The sequence below is a fragment of the Aquarana catesbeiana genome, linkage group LG07, assembly GCF_042186555.1.
Source record: "Aquarana catesbeiana isolate 2022-GZ linkage group LG07, ASM4218655v1, whole genome shotgun sequence".
NCBI classification, from domain to species: domain Eukaryota; kingdom Metazoa; phylum Chordata; class Amphibia; order Anura; family Ranidae; genus Aquarana; species Aquarana catesbeiana.
In genome coordinates this window covers 345,741,248-345,757,211 of record NC_133330.1, presented here as the reverse complement: position 1 = coordinate 345,757,211, position 15,964 = coordinate 345,741,248, and the positions used below count along the sequence as shown (strand labels likewise).

Below are 15,964 nucleotides of genomic sequence, written 5' to 3'. Positions count from 1 at the left end.
TTACAGAAGTACTTGAATTTTGTCTTCAGATTATCCGCCTTGGATGTGACAGACGGGGAAGTAGTCGGTATGTAGAGAGCAGTCTGTGAACATGTCTACAGGAGGGAGGAGTAGCGGAATGACTTAAATGGTCTTCTGCTTCTCCTTCATTGTCCTCTCAGTGGCAGACGCAGGGGAGAAGATTGTAGTGTACTCTGCGGGGGGGGGGGGGGGATCTGGCAGGATGTGTATATTTTTATTATATTATTATTTATTTATAACATTTATTCCAGTTGTGTGTTTCATTGTTTGCCTGGAATTCACCTCATCCCTTATAATCCTGTAAAATGTATTTATATAATTTCATCTTTCTTTTTTTTTTTATTTACTTTTTTTTTTTTTTTTTTATGTTTTACATGACCAACCCCCATCCAAAACTCTATCCTCTCAATGCTAGGCATATTTATTGTTTTTTTTTCTCTGTATGTGATGTTAAATATAAAAGCAAGCCTAAACCAATGGATATTCGCACAACGAGCTCTTTATTACGGTTCCTACAATTCACTAAATTGTGACCTTTAAAGGGGTGCACATGGTCAGCATCAATACAGAGACAGGCTGGGGCATTGGAGTACTGATTGTGGGTACGGGGCTCAAAGTGTGCCAAGAAAACTCTCCATGGCATTACACCACCAGCCAGGTTGGGTATAACGGATTCATGCTGTTCACGTCAAATTCTAAACATCGCCGTCTGTTGGTTTCAGCAGACCTGGCGAAACGAGTCCTCAGACCTGGCGAAACGAGTCCTCAGACCTGGCGAAACGAGTCCTCAGACCTGGCGAAACGAGTCCTCAGACCCGGCGAAACGAGTCCTCAGACCCGGCGAAACGAGTCCTCAGACCCGGCGAAACGAGTCCTCAGACCCGGCGAAACGAGTCCTCAGACCCGGGGAAACGAGTCCTCAGACCTGGGGAAACGAGTCCTCAGACCTGGCGAAATGAGTCCTCAGTGCTGTGAAAAAATATTTGCCCCCTTCCTCGTTTTTTTTTGTTTTTTTTTGTATATTTCTCACACTTAAATGATTCAGATACACAAAGATGACCCGAGGAAATGCAAAATGCAGTTTTTAAATGATGATTCCAGTTAAGGGGGGGGGGGAAATAGCTGTGTGAATCTGCCTGGCCCTGTGTGAAAAAGTAATTACCCCGCTTGCTAAATCATAAATGAACTGGGATTAACCATTTTTGGAAAGCTGAGTTAAATTGCACTTGCCACACCCAGGCCTGATTACTGCCAGACCTGTTGAATCAAGAAATCGCATAAATAGAAGCTGTCTGCCGAAGTGAAGCGCGCTAACAGATCTCAAAAAGACACACATTATGCAGCGATCTAAAGAAATTCAACAGAGTTCTGGGCTGTGATTGGACACAGCCGATCAGCAGGTCCCAGCCGCGAATCATTGGCCGGGACCCGCTGACAGGCTCCCGGTGTGTGCAAACACAGTCGGTGTTGGCGGGGCCGGAAGCAGGCAGCGACGTGCCAGTATGTTGGTTTGCCTGCATGGTCGGTCTGTCCGCAATACATAGCGGGTGGGCGATCCTTATGTGGTTTAAAGCGGTTAGAAAACTTGCCTAAAAGGCACACTATCAGAAAATCATACGAAAAGTATCGCTTTTGAATCGATCGTACGATAATCTGATCTTTGGTACACAGCTTTCGAGAGCCGATCCCGACCATTCATATAAAATTATCCAAACAAAAAACTTCTCATACGATACCAGATTGTACGATTTTCCCTTAAGCAGTACAGTTTTTTGTTCCGAAAATACAAATACATTACAATAGATTTACATCACTTCTGGATTTTGTCGTACGAGAATTTTCGTAACTTCTTCATTTTCTGGTCCAATGTTTTTATGCAAAAGAAAAGCAGATGTCAAATTCCCACGCAGGGGATGTGAAGAGAATCACAACGCAGATTTTCATACAAGAACATAAATGAAAATATAATGAGGAAAATCTTGCGAGCCACAATAATCCAATGCTCAATGTGCATAAATGTGAAACGTGAAACTCAGAAAATGAAACATAAAAAAATATATATAAATATATGTAATTATCTAGCCGCAAACGCAGTTCACGCATTCATAATCGTGCAAAAGTTTAGATAAGAAATGTTTGCGCTGCGCTTGATAATCTAAAAAAATGGTGTCAAAGATCACTAATATATAAATATCGAATAAACAAATGAATACAACTTAAGAACTTCCTATATATAGTGTGCACATTAACTTCTACATTTGTGCTTACATATCAAACAATTAAAGTGCAATGTGCATGTACAATAACACCAAAGCAAACTTAATCAAGTGATGTATCAGACAACATGCAATATCTCGCATCTAGTGCAGCATGCAAAAAATCAGATAACATAAAACTGAAATAGCATAAAAGTGCTCAGTGCTTCCTAAACGCAGTCAATATAATCTATTAGTATTACACTATGTAGTCTCTCTTCATTTTATGATTGGATGTCTATGGAGCCTTTCAACCCAGAGTGAGTGGAGATCGCATCTATTATACCTTGCAGAGCCCAATGAGTGGCTACCAAGCGTGATTTGACATAGCTAGCCACTGTGTCACACGCCCTGAGGTGAGCGCAATCACTTTGGGGGGGTTACCAGAATACATCACGATTGTTTGCAGCACTCGAATTCATTGCATTGGATGTTTTGGATTTCGCTGGACACAGATGCACTTTTGATTTGGACATTTTATGGACACTAAAATATGGAGATCACTAAGCGCAGATTATATTGACTGCGTTTAGGAAGCACTGAGCACTTTTATGCTATTTCAGTTTTACGTTATCTGATTTTTTGCATGCTGCACTAGATGCGAGATATTGCATGTTGTCTGATACACCACTTGATTAAGTTTGCTTTGGCGTTATTGTACATGCACATTGCACTTTAATTGTTTGATATGTAAGCACAAATGTAGAAGTTAATGTGCACACTATATATAGGAAGTTCTTAAGTTGTATTCATTTATTTATTCGATATTTATATATTAGTGATCTTTGACACCATTTTTTTAGATTATCAAGCGCAGCGCAAACATTTCTTATATAAATGAAAATATGTTGCAGGATTTACACTATAAACCAACCGGGACCCTCAGGCCCAGGCCAGGGGGGCCCCAACATGAGATGCCTGCAGACTCGGGGGGCCGGGGTGGACCTGTCCACAAAAACAGTGTGAACAAAACCAAACTAAGCACAGGACAAAGTAATGAACAAAAAAACAACAACAACAAGGGGGGGACAAAGTAATGAACAAAAAAACAACAACAACAAGGAGGGACAAAGTAATGAACAAAAAAAACAAGAAGGGGGGACAAAGCGACGGGGCAGGAGGCCCAGGAATAGAAGAAAGGGGTAGGAAGAGGGGGTAGAGAATGGAAGTTCCCCCAGGATGGGGTCATTTTCGATATGAGACTAGCATGCAAAAAAAAAAAACAGACAGTCATTCATCGGATGATCTCGTTGTGTGGACCGGACATAAGTGTGGGAGGTCCCTCAGGACAAGCCTGAGATGGAGCGAGATTTCAATTCAAAGATCGGTGTAAAGTGCAGTTCCAGGAGCTACAAAAAGTGTATCTTCTGACTTTTAATAAACCGACTCGCCTGTCCCACGGTCCAGCGATGCGGCCACACGGAGCCTCGCTCCTCTCCCCCCTCCTCTCTGCGGTGCCTCCATTGAAACTGTGGGCACCCGGCCGTGACAGCTTGATGCTTCACAGCCGGAGTGGACGTGCGATCTTCTGGGACCTGTGACGTGTCCCAGAAGAATGCCGAGGGGGAGGGGCCTCCTAGGGGGGAGAGGAGGAGGAGTCTAGGCGGCCCATAGTTGGAAGTGGGACAGCAAGTCCCACTCAAAACTAGGTACCCCCCCCCCCCCCCAAAAAAAAATGACATGCCAATTGTGGCATGTAAGGGGGCAAGGAGTGCTTAAAGCGGAAGTTCCACTTTTTGGGTGGAACTCCCCTTTTAAAATAGTCACAATGAAGAGTTTTTCCAGCACACCACGGATCATCAAGTTGAGTCCAAACGTTGATCATCACAGGCCTGACGAAGGGGTCCTGCGTGACTCCGAAACGTTGCGTTCTCTTGATTGTGACGTGATCGTGCTTCAATAAAAACCGTTTGGACTCAACTTGATGATCCGTGGTGTGCCGGCAAATCTCTTCATTGTGGCTCTCTGATGTGGTCTCCAGCTGGTGGTGGCTACAACACCCAAAACTCTGGAGCTTTCTCCAGGAACGTGTGCGATGGTAATATGGAGTATTACAGTGTTACAATAGGGCCCTGCTCTGGGGCAAGGGAGGCATCGCAACTGAGAGTTCACTGTTTTGGGGGCCTTCAGCAGAGCAAATATTCACTTGAGTTTTTGCCATAAGTGAAGGGTATTCCCTTGTGGGGAAATCAAGGAAAAGGGTGTGGAAATGGGGTAACTGAGTCTGAGGAAGGAGCACAGCAACCAAAGTAATGCCAATCCTGCAAAGTCCTGGTGCACAAAGGGTGGGGGGGGGGAACCACATAAATGGGCTGTAGGTGGAAGAGGTGGTAAAATGTGTGACCTGTCATGTGATGTAACACCTGGCCATCCACCTAAGCCCGTGTTCACACGTGTGCGATGAGCGATTCCAGCGCATCGTACATCTCTCCCGCAAGGCAGTTCACACTGCCCTCTAGAACCGCAGTGCGCTCGCAGTGAACTCACACAGGAATTGGATTGCGTAGGTGAGAATACCCATGCAATCCGATTTCAGTGCGGGGGGGGGGGTTCCCTGCACTATTTTTTTATTTTTTTGCGAATCTAATGCGAGTTCAGCCAGTCGAACTGTATGGCGTAACACACGATCGGCGCCTGCGGTGCGGGTGTGAATCGCATGCCATGTCTGAGATCGCATATGTGTGAACCTAGGCTAAGTGCCAAGGTTACAAATTTTCAAACACATTCCCAGTTTTCTGATAGTTTATCACTTCAATTTTTATCATTTTTGAAGAGATTTCTTTTGGTGGTATTTGATCACCTCTGTGGTTTTTATTTTTCGCGCTATAAACAAAAAAAGAGCGACAAGTTTGAAAAAAGCACAATATTTTTTACTTTTTGCTCTAATAAATATCCCCAATTTTTAAAACAAAAAAATAATTTTTTCCTCAGTCTAGGTCGATTATATATTCTTCTACATATTTTTGGTACTAAAAATCGCAATAAGCGTATATTGATTGGTTTGCGTAAAAGTTATCGTGTCTACAAAATAGGGGATAGATTTATGGCATTTTTATTTTTTATTTTTTTTCACTAGTAATTGGGGCGATCTGCGATTTTTTTTTTTTTTTAATTTTTAATCGTGATTGCGGCGGACAGATCGGATACTTTTTACACTATTTTGGGACCATTGGCATTTATACAGCGATCAGTGCTATAAAAATGCACCGATTACTGTATAAATGTCACTGGCAGGGAAGGAGTTAACACAAGGGTGCGATCAAGGGGTGAAATGTGTTACCTAGGGAGTGATTCTAACGGGGGGAGGGGACTGACTAGGGGAGGAGACCGACTGGTGTTCACACTTAGTATGAACACACGATCTCTCCCCTGTCTTTCTCTGTAACGAGCGATCGCGGGTGCCCGGTGGACATGACGCGGCGGGCGCGCCCCCTATACCGCCAGGAAGCCGAGGACGTCATAGGACAATGGGCGGGAGGGAAGTGGTTAAACATGAATGCATACTACTTGGGATACATAAATAGTGTAAAGTAACGGTGGCATTATAATTCATACTTGCTGTGAGACTACAGTAATGGTCCCACAAGTAGGGTGACCCTGTCCATGTAGCTGGTCCCTATACAGGGTCCAGGCTTCCTCTGTCACGGTGGGCAATTCCCCCCTGGAGGGGTGTTCAGGATATGGGTTCTATAGGGATGGACCCTGGCCCAGTACAGCACCCAGTGGCCAACTACATGCATTGCACCAAACGCTGGGCGCCATGTAGGATCCAGTGCCTGAAGCAACATTACAGGCTGTCCCCGTGGCCTCAAGTTTGGGTTTGGCTCCCAAGATTTACAGCAGTTCCACCAATCCGGAGGCACCGCTTCTGTTGTGTAATAGCAGAGAGTTTAGCGTTAATTGGGGTGTTGATCTAACCCCTTCACGCTGACGCAATGCAAATATGCGGCCCCACTGGACTGGGATCTTTTTATTTTTTTTTCTGTGGGGCCGCATATCTCCCTTTTCTTTGTCTGTGGATGGAGGAGAAAGACTCTCTGTGGAGAATAAAAATGTAATAATTTAAAAAAAAAATACCCAGATGAAGGTTGGAGCTAGGTCAGTGCCAGAGTTAGAGTTTGGGTCAAAGGTCAAGGTTAGTATTTTATTGGATAGATTTTTTTTTTTAAATTAATGTCAGTGTGTTTTTGTTAGGATTAAAGAAAAAAAAAAATATATATATATATATATATATATATATATAGCAAAAAAGCACACTATTGTTTCTGGGCTGTACTACAGGTACATACAACATATGTGGTGTCACTGCGATTTTCAGGAGCATCATTTAATTTGTGGTGTTGTTATGGTAGTACCAGACATATACAGGTAAATTCCCCAAAAACATTTTTTTTTACTATTTTGGGCCAGTTTCCTTTTGATAATAAAAAAAAAACAAGAGATATCAGTTTACCAAAAAAAAAACTTTTAATTCTGGACTTTACTGGTACCAGAGAGACGGTCACACAAGTGTTAAAATGTATTTTTTACAAAATCATTATAAAAAAAAACATAGAAAAGTGTTCTGTGTATAGCCATATTAATAAGCTGCCAACAATTATCTTTGCTGCGTGATTCAAGGAGCCAACGCGTTTCGCATTTAGCTTCCTCAGGACCTCCTTCGCATTAATAGCAAAGAAATGGCCTACTCCAAAATGAAAACATGCATAGGCAACATATCATATCATACAGAGAGTCTTAGATGTAGTTACTAAGCAAATTTTGTCACTTACGCATCGCACTTATATATTCAACGTGGATATATTTCAGGTTCAGAATGTAGTCAACGAGAATTTGTAAATAGGTGGACCTTATGGCAAAAGAAATATATATATAAAAATACCTATAAGTGGCAACAATCAAAAATTCTGTATTATATGGAAAGGTGTCCATTACCATTACTACCAAATGAAAGCCCAATTTATCCTGAAAGAAAGAAAAAATGTATAATCCACCTGGATGCACAAAGTAGTTGTGATCAGGGGCGGCCCATCCATTAAGGGCGCCGCCCCCCCCGCCCTATCAATGTGTCCGGTCCCTTGCAGGAACGCCGGGTGCATGAATTACAATGGCGGGGTGGTTTTTTTTTTTTAAAGCAAAATAGGGTGGACTCGGGACGCAGAGAATGCGCTCACAGCCCTCCCAGGTGTATAAAGGCCGTACACACGATACGAAAATCAGATGGGAAAATTCGTACGACGAACGATCTGCCGATTTTTGGATCGTTAGTATGGTGCTTTTCGACAGCTGGTTTTGCTTTTTCGTCGGACAAAAGCTGGATGTGCAGACTATAACATTTTTGTGGGATGTGAACTCAACGTACGATTTTTGTTTTATTCAGTGCGGTTTTCATACGAAAAAAAAAAAAAAACAAAAAACACGCGCATGCTCAGAAAGGAAAGAACACGTACAAAACTATTGAACACATTCCATCACTTCTGATTGTTGAATTCTGTCGTATGAGAATTATTCGTATTGTGAGTAAACCTCTTCACTTTCCACATGAGACTCGCATGCCACAAAAAAAACAGACGTTCGGTCGTCCGAAAATCTAAGCGTGTGTACGAGGCTTTAGAATAGCGAATGAACATTCGCTATTCTAACGCCGATCCTAATCCCGGCCAATCGGGAAGCGTGTCTGGGACCCGTCACTTGATTGGCTGAAAGGATAGGCCAGTGATGGCAAACCTTGGCACCCCAGATGTTTTGGAACCACATTTCCCATGATGCTCTGGCACTCTACAGTGTAGTGGAGCATCATGGGAAATGTAGTTCCAAAACATCTGGGGTGCCAAGGTTCGCCATCACTGGGATAGGAGATCCTATTGGACGCCTGGGAGGAGACGCACAGCCGCCGTGATGGAGGAAAGGGACACAGGAGCCGATGCTAGCTGCCTAGATGGGGTAAATGCCAGACCAGAGGGGTGGGGGAGTATTTGCCATGCCCCTCACCCCAAAAAAACACCAGCCGCCATTGGTTGTGATGATATATACAGTTTTACTAACGCATGTCGAAGTTGCAAAATTGTGCTCAGGCATTTAGATTTGTTTTACCTTCAGGCGCGAAGGGATTATGAATTCATAGTACTATACAGGCGGCCCCCGGCTTACAAACAAGATCGGGTCTGTAGGTTTGTTCTTCAGTTGAATCTGTTTGCAAGTCGGAACAGAGACATTTTTTTTAAATGTATCTCCAGCCAAAAAATAATTTTTTACCTTTTTTTGGATAGCATAGGGAAGGGTTATCACCCCTGTAACATTTGTTTTTCTGTCCGAGCCCCTGTTCAGAAGATTTCACCTCACTTTCTGTCCCTATGACAATTGGATTTTGGAAATTTTGGGTTGTTGTGGAAACAAGGATTAGTGATAAAGCTTCAATGGAGACATATTTTTCCCATGATAACTCTTCCAGGAGAGAATTTCCCTTCCTAGGGGGAGATTTCCTCTCACTTCCTGTTGTCTCCCTCCGTTTGTTAGTTGGATGTTTGGAACCCGGGGACCTCCTGTATATTTAAATAATAGAGAAGCCAAGTGTGATTTCACCGTAAGAGAGGAGCGGTCCATCACCTTAGAACACAAGCAAAAATCTCCGGTCTCTTGAAGTGGGGTGGGGTTACAGGTGATGTCCAGGGGCGTGTCCAGAAAAGCCGTCTTTGCAGATGACACCAAGCTATGGAGTGGAATAACGTCCTTACAGGATGTCTCCAATTTACAAGCCGACCTCAATGCTCTGTCTAATTGGGCGACTATGTGGCAGATGAGGTTTACTGTTGATAAATGTAAAGTTCTGCACTTGGGGGCTAAGAATATTCATCATACATACTAGGGGGAGTACAACTGGGGGTATCAATGGTGGAGAAGGATCTGGGGGAGTGAATGGTGGAGAAGGATCTGGGGGAGTGAATGGTGGAGAAGGATCTGGGGGAGTGAATGGTGGAGAAGGATCTGGGGGAGTCCATGGTGGAGAAGGATCTGGGGGAGTCTATGGTGGAGAAGGATCTGTGGGAGTGAATGGTGGAGAAGGATCTGGGGGTTTTGGTAAATCATAAACTCAATAATAACATGCAATTCCAAGCTGTGATTTCCAAAGCGAACAAAGTCTTTTCTTGTATAAGAGAGGTATGGGCTCCAGAGGGAGAGACCTCATCTGGAATATGCAGTTCAGTTTTGGGCTCCAATTCTTAAAAAGGATATCGGGGAACTGGAGAAAGTGCAGAGAAGAGCAACCAAACTGATAAGCGGCATGGAGGAGCTCAGCTATGAGGAAAGATTAGAGGAAATTAATCTATTCCCTCTTGAGAAGAGATTAAGGGGGGATATGATCACCATGTATAAATACATAAGGGGGATATGATCACCATGTATAAATACATAAGAAGGGATATGGCTAGTATGGGTGTAATATTCCTGCTGGGGGAGGTATGAGTGTAATATTCCTGCTGGGGGAGTATGGGTGTAATATTACTGCTGGGGGAGTATGGGTGTAATATTCCTGCTGGGGGGTATGGGTGTAATATTCCTGCTGGGGGGAGTATGGGTGTAATATTCCTGCTGGGGGGAGTATGGGTGTAATATTCCTGCTGGGGAGAGTATGGGTGTATTATTCTTGCTGGGGGGAGTATGGGTGTAATATTCCTGCTGGGAGGAGTGTGGGTGTAATATTCCTGCTGGGGGGTATGGGTGTATTATTCCTGCTGGGGGGGGGTATGGGTGTAATATTCCTGCTGGGAGGAGTATGGGTGTAATATTCCTGCTGGGGGGTATGGGTGTAATATTCCTGCTGGGGGGAGGTATGGGTGTAATATTCCTGCTGGGGGGAGGTATGGGTGTAATATTCCTGCTGGGGGGAGGCATGGGTGTAATATTCCTGCTGAGGGAGTATGGGTGTATTATTCTTGCTGGGGGGAGTATAAGTGTATTATTCCTGCTGGGGGGGTATGGGTGTAATATTCCTGCTGGGGGGATTATGGGTGTAATATTCCTGCTGGGGGGGTATGAGTGTAATATTCCTGCTGGGGGGATGTCTGTGCAGGAAGTTCTTGTCATACGATGGACACGGCGAGGCTCTGTTCACACATAGGTGTTCTGGATTCCCGAATTGCCGCAAAACATGGGACGCGCTTGCGATCCCTTTACTTTCCATATCACCAGATCACGCCAGCGATCCGGAAGGCCTAGGTGTGATCGCAGCCTAAGCGTCTTCTATCAGTTGCTGGGTTCACCTTCTATAGATTCTGAGGGAACATTTTCTTCCTCAAACATTCCCTTCATTCTTTATTCCACCGCTATTATATACTCAGCATTGACCTTGTATAACGCTTTTCTCTCTGAGGACTCCAAGTATTGGAGATGGCGTTGGCCGGGAATCGAACCCGGGTCAGCTGCTTGGAAGGCAGCTATGCTTACCACTGCACCACCAACGCAAGGTAGCATGTCTTTGTAGTGTGGGAGAAAACCAGAGTACCCGGAGGAAACCCACGCAAGCACAGGGAGAACATGCAAACTCCATGCAGATAGTGTCCTGGTGAAGATTTGAACAATTGACCCCAGTGCTGCAAGGCTAACCCCTAAGCCTTTGTGCTGCCCATATGCGGCCTCTGTTCTCTAAGGCCCCCCCCCCCCCCCCCCCGCTGAGCGGGGTAAATAAGCTATGTCCACTCAAAGCACCTCCAGAAGAAATCCAAATTTATTCTAAAATACAATCTATATATATAACACTCCAAAACACACCCAAAGAATAACGCACACCTCCACAACATATACAAACTTATCCTAATCTACAATATATAATGCTCCTATAATAAAACATCCCCAAATTACAATAAAAACGGGTACAGTGGTCCCCAAAGTAGCAACACAATGGAGCTAAATATTCCATTCACACTTAGGTCTCATTCACACGGGGGGGTATGAATCCGTACCCCATGGGAGGGCCGTATTTACCGGAATGGGGATACACAGGTGTTCCCAGCATCCTGTGTAGGCAGTCCCATTGCTGTCAACTGGGGTGCAGCGGCTGTACCCAATGTGACATCTGTGTGGGTGCCGGTGCACGGCCCCGAACACACCCAGGGTGTGTCCGCGCAACTGCACCCGCATGGATGTCCTTTTTCGGGTAAACGCAGCCCCCTCACAGGGTACAGATTCATACACCCCGTGTGAGTGAGGCCTTGGACTTCTCCATAAAGGACCTCACTGGCGAGAAGAGTTTTCATTTCTCCAGCAGAGAAAGCCTAAAGAAATCTGGAAGACTCCTCCCACCTCTGAAGACAAAAAGAGTTCCAACCTCCCCTCATAGCCGGTCCAACACGCGCTTCAGAAAAATACCGGCCTTCAACCTTCCCTCATAGCCGGTCCAACACACGCCTCAAAAACATACCGGCCTCAAACGTTCTCTTATAGCTGGTCCAACACACGCCTCAAAAATTTACCAGCCTCCAACCTCCCCTTATAGCCGGTCCAACACACGCCTCAAAAACATACCGGCCTCCAACCTCCTCTTATAGCCGGTCAAACACACGCCTGAAAAACCTACCAGCCTCCAAACTTCACAACATAATCAATTACTTGCCGATCGACAATACAGCGATCAAATATAATCCCCTGTAAAAAAGTGCCTGAGATGTTGGTGGTAAACAGTCTGCTAGGCCCGGGGGGAACCGAACTAAGTCCTCCAAAAACTGCCTCATATCCAAGAGTTGCCAAGAGTGTAAATGTAGACCTTAAAGCGGGGGTCCACCCACACCGCCAAAAAAAAAAATATTAAAAGCCAGCAGCTACAAATACTGCAGCTGCTGACTTTTAATACATGGCCACTTACCTGTCCCAGGGTCCAGCGATGTCGGCAGGCGACGACGAGAACCTGCTCGGTTCTCGGCAGCTGCCACTGCCATCCTGGGTGAGGGAATCAGGAAGTGAAGCGTTGCGGCTTCACTTCCCGGTTCCCTACTGCGCATGCGCGAGTCGCGCTGCGCGTCCAAAGTAGTCCCCACTCTCTCCTGGGAGCTTTGTGTTCCCAGGAGACAGCGCTGTGGGGACGGGAAGAGTCTTAGACAGGTATCTGCACCCCCCTCCCCCCTGAAAGGTGCCAAATGTGACACCGGAGGGGGGGAGGGTTTCGAAAAGCGGAAGTTCCATTTTTGTGTGGAACTCCGCTTTAAGCTTTAAGGTTAACATAAAATATCACATTCTAAGGGGAAAGGGGGAGTGGGAGTATGGAAGAGGGAGAGAAGTAGGAAAGAAGGGGGGAGCGGAGAATGTTGGAAAGGAAGGGGTGTGGGGGTTCCCCCCAACCCTCACCCCCTTATTTCTTCCAACCTCCCCTTCCCCCCTCTTTTCCTCCCTCTTTCCCTCTTCCATACTCCCCCTCCCCCTTGTTCTACCTTTTCCCTTAGAATGTGATATTTTTGATTAACCTTAAAGATTAACCTCAAAGCTTCTGCAGAAGCTGCAGAAAGGGAAATAGAGGGCTGATGGGAGGACCCTCCGATTACTGGAGTGGCAGCCACCACCAGTGTAGGGACCTGTATTGGTGCAGCCGTACCTGGCCCCTTGGAGGGTTCCTTAGACTTTTTGTTGAGTCTTCTAGGAACAGCCGAATGTCTTGTTTGACCAACTACATTAATAGTTGGTGATTCCGAAGCTCCAAAAACGAAAATGGTGGGCTGATGGGAAGACCCTCCGATTACTGGAGTGGCAGCCGCCACCAATGTAGGAATCTGTGTTGGTACAGCCGTACCTGGTCCCTGGGAGGGTTCCTCAGACTTTTTGTTGCATCGTCTTCTGGGAACATCCAATTGTTTTGTTTGTCCCACTACATTGATAGTTGGTAATTCAGATGCTGCAGAAAGGTAAATAAGAGGGCTGATGGGAAGACCTTCCGGTTACTGGAGTAACAGCCGCCACTAGTGTAAGGACCTGTGTTGGTACAGCCGTACCTGGTCCCTGAGAGGGTTCCTCAGACTTTTTGTTGAGTCTTCTTCTAGGAACAGTCAATCGTCTTGTTTGTCAATTTACATTCATAGTTGATGATTCAGAAGCTCCAAAAACGAAAATGGAGGGCTGATGGGAAGACCCTCCAGTTACTGGAGTGGCAGCCGCCACCAGTGTAGGGACCTGTGTTGGTACAGCTGTACCCAGTGGTGTATTTAGGTTTTGTGCTGCCCTAGGCCTGACTAAACTTGGGCACCCCCTAATTTAAATATGACCCACCCCTTCCTGTCAAGGCCACTCCCCTTCCCTTTTAAGACCCGCCCTGTCATCTTCATCTGATGAAGACAGAGGGATGTCGGGGGAGGAGGACAGACAGGGTTGTTGTGGTGATCAAAAAGGCCTAGAGAATAGCAGGTTAGGCACGGCTCAGTCCGTAGGAACAGTAATGGATAATGGCCATCAGGCCCTCTTACCAGACCCAGCGAAACCGCAACAGTGATCCTGTGGCTCCCTCTCTGGTGGTGCGGGTACAGCGTGGCTCTATCTGGTGGTGCGGGTACAGTGTGGCTCTCTCTCTGGTGGTGCAGGTACAGCATGGCTCTCTGGTGGTGTGGGTACAGCGTGGCTCTCTCTCTGGTGGTGCAGGTACAGCGTGGCTCTATCTGGTGGTGCGGGTACAGCGTGGCTCCCTCTCTGGTGCGGGTACAGCGTGGCTCCCTCTCTGGTGCGGGTACAGCGTGGCTCCCTCTCTGGTGCGGGTACAGCGTGGCTTCCTCTCTGGTGCAGGTACAGCGTGGCTTCCTCTCTGGTGCGGGTACAGCATAGCTTTATCTGGTGGTGCGGGTACAGCGTGGCTCTCTCTCTGGTGGTGCGGGTACAGTGTGGCTCCCTCTCTGGTTGTGTTGGTACAGCGTGGCTCTATCTGGTGGTGCGGGTACAGCGTGGCTCTATCTGGTGGTGCGGGTACAGCATGGCTCCCTCTCTGGTGGTGCGGGTACAGCGTGGCTCCCTCTCTGGTAGTGCGGGTACAGCGTGGCTCTCTCTGGTGGTGCGGGTACAGCGTGGCTCTATCTGGTGGTGCGGGTACAGCGTGGCTCCCTCTCTGGTGGTGCGGGTACAGCGTGGCTCTCTGTGGTGGTGCGGGTACAGCGTGGCTCTATCTGGTGGTGCGGGTACAGCGTGGCTCCCTCTCTGGTGGTGCGGGTACAGCGTGGCTCCCTCTCTGGTGGTGCGGGTACAGCGTGGCTCCCTCTCTGGTGGTGCGGGTACAGCGTGGCTCCCTCTCTGGTGGTGCGGGTACAGCGTGGCTCCCTCTCTGGTGGTGCGGGTACAGCGTGGCTCCCTCTCTGGTGGTGCGGGTACAGCGTGGCTCTATCTGGCCTCTCCCAGCACAATCCTCTTTTTTTCTTCCCCTGTAGCACTCTGCTGTTTGCCGGGTTCCAGGTCCCCCCCAGTGCATGTATGTTGGGGGACTGTAGCCTGCTGTCTGTGGACATACTGGGGCCGTCAATCTTCTGGGACTAAGTTTCCCATAATGCCCATCCCGATCCTGATTGGCTCTCTGCTATGACCAATGGGGAGGGAATCAGAGCGGGCAGAGAGGGGAACACGAGAGCCGCTCTTTTTCTCCTGTTCAACTTCAGCTGGCAGGAGAAAGGAGGAGGGGCGAGCGGGGGAATTACACAGCCGCTGTGTACAGCTCTCCTCTCCCTGTCACAGCGCCGCTGCCTAAGTTAACATCGCTTTGCCGCTGGGGGGGGGGGGGGGTGACTGCACCCACTACAACTGCTTCCTAGTGTCACCCGGGTGCAGTCCGCCCGCCCCCCCCCCACTCCCATAGCGATGTCATTGGTGGCCCTGCATGCGTGAGTCGGGAGGAGGATGCAGGTGTTTTTTTTTCGTGGGGGGGGTTGCCGCCCCCCCGCAAAGTGCCGCCCTAGGCCTGGGCCTTGTCGGCCTAGGCCTAAATACAGCACTGGCTGTACCTGGTCCCTGGGAGAGTTCCTCAGACTTTTGGTTGAGTCTTCTTCTAGGAAAAAGCCTCACTTGGTGGTTAGTGGAGATGTGGGTGTCAGTGTGCGGAGAGCGGGGAGAAGAGAACATCCTCCCCACACAGACAGCACTGCGCTCCGGAGGGAGAAGCCATTGTCCATACTGAAGCCGGGTCACAGCGTGTCTGTGTGTCCGGGGAACTTGCCGCCTCTGCTCAGGCTCTAAGGAACTACAACTCCCAGTATGCACTGCATAAGTAATGGGACTTCAGCTCCCAGCCTGGAATATGATGCTACAGGAATACATATCCCAGCATTCTTTTTTCTATGGAGATTTTGCAGGTACCAGCAATTTCTACATACCCCAGCATGCTTCCCCCCTTCCTCATGGGCCCCCCCAGTCCCGCCACCCCACTCTTCTTCCACCGCCCTCTCCCCTCCCCCACAGGCCCGACCGGCCCACCCTTATCCTGAGGGGGAGGGGACCGCCACCCTTGGTGGGAGAAGAGTGTGGGGCACAATCACCCCTGAGGAGGGGGGGGGGAGCAGGCTGGAGTATGTAGAGATTGCTGGGACCTGTAGTACGTCTATAGAAAAAAGCATGCTGGGATATGTAGTCCCGTAGCATCTTATTCTAGGCTGGGAGCTGAAGTCCCATTACTTACGCAGTGCATGCTGGGAGATGTAGTTCCTTAGAGCCGGAGTAGAGGTGGCAGGTTCCCCGGA

General features: G+C 47.5%; 1 non-coding gene across 1 annotated transcript; it reads right to left on the bottom strand.

Annotated features, from left to right (window-relative positions):
- Window positions 1-10,666: 10,666 nt before the first annotated feature.
- TRNAG-UCC (transfer RNA glycine (anticodon UCC)) lies at window positions 10,667-10,738 on the bottom strand. Its single transcript has one exon. It is a non-coding gene; the product is annotated as a tRNA-Gly (tRNA).
- Window positions 10,739-15,964: the final 5,226 nt, after the last annotated feature.